Raw genomic sequence first — 5,668 nt, 5'->3', positions numbered from 1 at the left:
CACTTGATCTATACTTTAATTAGAGAAAGAAGCAGCTCCAACTGCTGCATTTATGGTGCCTGACTATGTCTCACCAGAAAAAACATCAACCTACAACTAATAATTGGGCCCCTATGCGTGGATTTCATCGTCTTGCTTTTTCACTTACTTCCAATTATTGGTTTTGCTTTTTTTTAATCTTCTTTGTCGACCAGTTTTCTATAATGCCTTCTCTGAAAGAATTTGCATTTATCCTTTACTTTCGGCATGTGAAACGAGGCAAATTATAGCACTACTCTAGTAGACTACCATGTTAGTATATATATAATGTAGGAGCTAACCAACAGTGATAAAGGGAGGAACCTAGATCTTATGCGGCAACACTACATAAAAATAATCAAATTTTAAAAGTACCAGTATAAAAATAAATATTTTCTTACAAAGCTAGCCGCCTACACCTGTTTATATGTGGCTCTATCAATATAGATACTACCAACGTAAGTAGTCTTTCATTAGAAGACAAATGGCTTAAATGCTAGATTTGGTAAGAAGAGAAGGTGAAAAGTGTGTTGTTTTACTAAGTCTTAATCCTATCATTCGTTTGCCTGAAAGTTGATGTTTTGTTTGAGCTTGATGGTAGTCGAAGCAGGTTATATGTTATGGTCCTTAAGGACTGTGTCTTATAGGGTTAAAATGACCAAAAAGTCCCTGATAGTTAAATGGAAGACCCCTCTCCTTATAAACAAGAATGAAGTATAAAAAAATTTCACATTATGAAATTAATGAAATGCCCCTAATGAAGGGAACATGGCTTCCCATGTTAAGGGCATAACATGGAAAGCGCTCTCATGGTTGGAGCTCTTGTTGTCGTTCATGGAAGATTTCACTCCATTCCCATAACTAAATGTAGCAAAACTCAATGTCCGGTATCATGATGCGATCAAGGGAAGGCCCTCTCCAGTTATTGGCAAATGAAAGTAAGAGATCTTTCAACTTTGGACTCCACTTTTGCCTATAATTTCAAAAGGCACCATACATATTTCGACATATTTTTCCTAAAAAGTAATGGGCCTTTTCATGAAAATCCACAAAGATGGCTTTTAAGAGAATTCTCGTCAACCTGAAGAAGGAAACAAATTATCTGAAAATGATAAAAAATTTGGTTCAGTGATAGAGAGTTATATTGAAAAAAAAAATGCAAAAATTCATTTCAGGCCCTCATTTGACAGTTTTTCTCAAAAGTGTGGCTCATTTTTTTCCAAAAAATCACAAAACTTAGTTTGTTACCTTTTTAAATTACGACTAAAAATATGGGTGAAGATATAAATCTTGTATAGAAAAGCATCCCATGCAAATGGAGCAAAACAAGCAAAACTCAAGAAATAAGAACATGGGGATCTCACCCAGATGATCCCAAGAGAAATTCCACATTTGGGGACATCAGAATCGAAATAAAGCAGAGAGAGAAAAAAGCCATAAGATTACATTGAAGATAAGAGTGATGTGTTGGATAATGATAAAGGATAGCGGCTCTTATATATCTAGATTACAAATGGCAACCGATATGAATCACTGAAAAAGCATATATTGCTGCACCAATATCAACTGTTTCTAGAACACCTAAACTCTATCATTATAACAATGTCTTCGTAGCTGATGATGTTCTATGTTTTCCAAAGACAAATTCCAAATTTAATCAAGATTCTTGTCACCAAGAGAGTCCACATACTAAATTCTGTGACATTGGTCTAGAGTATAAAGACTAAGTCTAGCAAATGAATAGCTTTACAGATACCAAGCTATTAAATTAATTTCCATGCCCTGCAGCTAGTCCTAGACCTAAAATGCAGACTGTTGACACCAATGAGTGTAGTAAACTCCAACCTACAATTAGCACAATTATTGATAAAGTAGAGCCTATGTTTCCTGTTAGATGTATTGGGGCTTAGACCAAGCTTCCCTACTAGAACATAGGACATATAGATGGAGCCCAGGCGGCCTGATCCTGACATAACCTTTGGTGCAATGCTGGAACTAGCTGGTTATATCAAACATAATTGCCCCATCCATGTCAAACAACATTGAGAAAACTGTGGAGCTCCTACTAGCAAGGATTGGGCCACAGAAGTGGCTGCCATTACTGGCCCCATGCGCCGCGACTGGATAGGCCGCAACCTGAGACTCGCCAGATCTTGTCCAGTGAATCTGAAACTTATGTCTTTTAGTGCCATTGTTAATATGAGAAACAACCAAATTATCTTCATTAGATAGCTTAAATCTGGTCCCGCTTATTTCCATTAATGTAATAAAACTGGGACAAATCCTTCTTGCAGCAATAACTAAGTCTTTAAACTTTCTAGCTATATCGGCAAGCTTGATGTCTGATCGGATGCTATATAGAAGGGCAATTATTATGCTAACTGCAATTTGCCCAAGTCCAACCAAGACAAGGCATAATCCTGTACACTCTTGCTTCAATTCTGCATCTGAGCATTATGCAGACATGTCGGCAACCGACCCTTATTAATAAATTGGTCATGAGTAGGTCCATTTCTTCGTAATTGGATAATATTGTACATTTCCTGGACTTAGTTCAGGATCAGGTGTGTTCTGACTAAAGACCAACTAGAGGTGACTCCAATTCTAACAATCTAGTTACAGCAGATGGAAATGGCGTCTCCAATCTTACATGGACCAGCTGAAACAATTAAAGATGGCCAGATGTAGTCTGAGACACTCTGAATTCATGATGAATGGCTCAGACCTCAGTGTTATGGACAGCAATGGCATGTGCTGTGTTCAATTACTAATCCTCCAAGATCGATCAACTAGTCTGGAGCCATACCAATTGCATGAAATAAAAGTTATAGATCCCTCTGTTCAGCCAGTGAGTAACCAAATAACCTATCCTTCGTGTCATCATTCATTAATGGAGCGACGACTTTCATGGGAGAACCTCGTCAGATTGTGGGTCTGGTTCAATACTTCCAAGTAATTACGTTGGAGTTTCTTCAGTGCTGCACAGTGCTTTTCTGAAAAAACGAACAAATGGCTTCAGAGTTTCACTGGTTCAATTCAAAGTCGACAGTTACTCAACTGTACTTGGGCAAGATTGTGATGTCGTCTTCGAATCGGTGATTCCATAGACAAATTTCGAGCAGGATCTCAAACGACACCTGCCAAGTAGATCACTTCTACTGTAAACCTTTTTGTTTGGTTGACGAAGAGAAACCAGTACCAGTACCAGCTTGATGGATTATCTGAGGTACAGCGACGTTTCGCGAAATTCGCTCCGTTTAAAGCATCTTCCCTTTGGTCAAACTTCAAGACGGATCTCTAACAGCCGAAAATATCAGGCGGAAAAGAAAAAACTTCAAAATAATTGAGGGCACCATATATAAACAAGTAAATGCTTCAAGAGCACCTCATATATAAAAACACAAATGTTCGGGATGACTGTGTGGGCAACTGCCCGCACAAGCCCACATGTGGCTTTCCCCCGCTTACTGAGTCCTGGTTCTACAAGATTAGCAGATCTCCGCTGTAAAGCATGCCCTGTAATCTTGTTCAGGTACTTGTGTTGTTTGATCATGAATATGCTGCAAGCTCCCGAAGAAGGATAAATAAGTTCAGCCAATGGGCTGTATGTGTGTATGGGTGCAGAGGAGTACTCATATCGATGGCAAAACCTACTCAATATTTTACAAATAAGTGGTTTGTCGTCCTCAAGAAACGATGTGCCGAAGGTCACCATTTCCGGAAAGTTGTCCTCACACTGCAGCCCTTGTTTCCTTTGGCAGCCAACAGTGTTCTGAAAATAGATACATGGACCGCTTTGACAGCAGTCAGTTCCTGGATCGTATAGGACGCTAAGCTCTCTCTCTCTCTCTCTCTCTCTCTCTCTCTCTCTCTCTCTCTCTCTCTATATATATATATATATATATATATATATATATATATATATATATATATATATATATATATATATATATATATATATATATATATATATATATATATGTGAACAATCATGGCTTTTTATTCTTTTATATTGAATGTTCAACAATAGTGAAGGAAATTACAAACTCATCAAAGTGAAGTTGTATTACTTGTCTAAACTATAAAGATCCTACGGGATTATGCTCACAAGCATGTAAACTGGTGTTGATGAAAGTTAACTCCCGACCAAAGTGGACCAAATCCTTGTCCGTTCTTAGCGTATTATTGGCTTTGGAGAAATCTACAAAATCATTGTGTATTTACAGAGAACGACCTAAAATTCAAAAATTACAGATACATAGTGGCCTGAATCTCCAAAATCAATCACGACAAACCAGTGCGTTACGCCTGAAAAGTTAAGAGAAAATTTAGAACAGACTGAAAAGTTCGTCTTTTTTTTTTTAACTCATGAAGAGCGACAGTTGTAGCCTTTAGGCACCACCCTCTCTTTCTCTCTCTCTTTTGTCTTAAAACCATACTTTCTGCTTTTCATGACCTTTTCTCGGCCACTAAAATCGAAGCAAGAGAGAGAGAGGCGCCTGATCTTCATAACATGATCCCCAGTTAATTCACAGATTCGTGTTTGCATGGAGATCGGATGAAGGAAAGTTAGCATGGAATGCAACTATCAAGCCTGCCTTCCTCTATCTAAGAGATAAAAACCAGAAAAAGAAAAGCAAACGTCACGGGTACCTGCTTCTAGTGTTCTCCACAGAAACAGAAAAGAAGTCAGGGGCTCAGTGGAGAAGTGGGGACACACCAAACACATACAAAGTCTGCAAATCGGAGGACAAGACAATAGAGAGAAAGCGAGTAATGGATGGAGTTGACATGGGGATTGGGGACTGTGTGGAGTCCAGACAGGAAGCGTAACATGATTAGGAATCGATTGCAGAGACGATACAGCATCTCCTCCTCCACTCACTGCTGCATGCACCGCCGTCGCCGCTGCCGGTTGCGTGGGCATCCAGCCTACGTCACCCCTCCCAAGAAGCCCTACGACTCCTCTTTGTCCGCCACCAAGTTATCCAGCTAGAGATCCATAATCCGAGGGCTAGCTACAACTCTCTGCCTTCAGCTTCCCACTAGCTGCTTCTTCCTCTTCCTTGTCCAACAAGGTCTCTCTAGCTGTGCATCCACTTTTGATGCCAACGGGGAGCTCTGGTCGTCTCTTTTGCTTCGAATGTGCTGATTCTAGCAACCGGATGGATGTCACGGGCTCTATTTCTCTGTCACTTCCTTTCTCATTTCAGACGTGAGGTCTTCGTCTCTGCGGCTCTGAGCATGCTTCAACTTCGACCTGATTTCAGTCTGATTTAGTTATTGTATGTGTTTGGGGGGAGAGTTTTGAGAAAACAATGTCCAACTTCATCTGTGCAATATTTTTCCTTCTCTTTCTTTTTCTTTTCCTTTCCTCGCTTTCTTTTTGGGTCTTGAGCTCATAGTTGAATCTACACTGCTGCGTATTAGCGACTCTCCTTGAAGGGGAATCAGACGTTAGCTTTAGTTACCGTTGACGGATGAAGAAGATAATGCTTAAATTGGCAAGCGACCTTTCAAGTTTCTATGGAAATTTTAATTTGCATGTATAAGTGAAAATCATGAGAAAAATATGGGTGATTTCATAATTTTTATTATGAAAATGTTAAAACTAACGTCCTCCCTCCCTCTATGCTTGGTAGCAGTAACT

Source organism: Nymphaea colorata, chromosome 6, assembly GCF_008831285.2.
Source record: "Nymphaea colorata isolate Beijing-Zhang1983 chromosome 6, ASM883128v2, whole genome shotgun sequence".
Taxonomy (NCBI): Eukaryota; Viridiplantae; Streptophyta; class Magnoliopsida; order Nymphaeales; family Nymphaeaceae; genus Nymphaea; species Nymphaea colorata.
Note: the sequence above shows the minus strand (reverse complement) of the source record.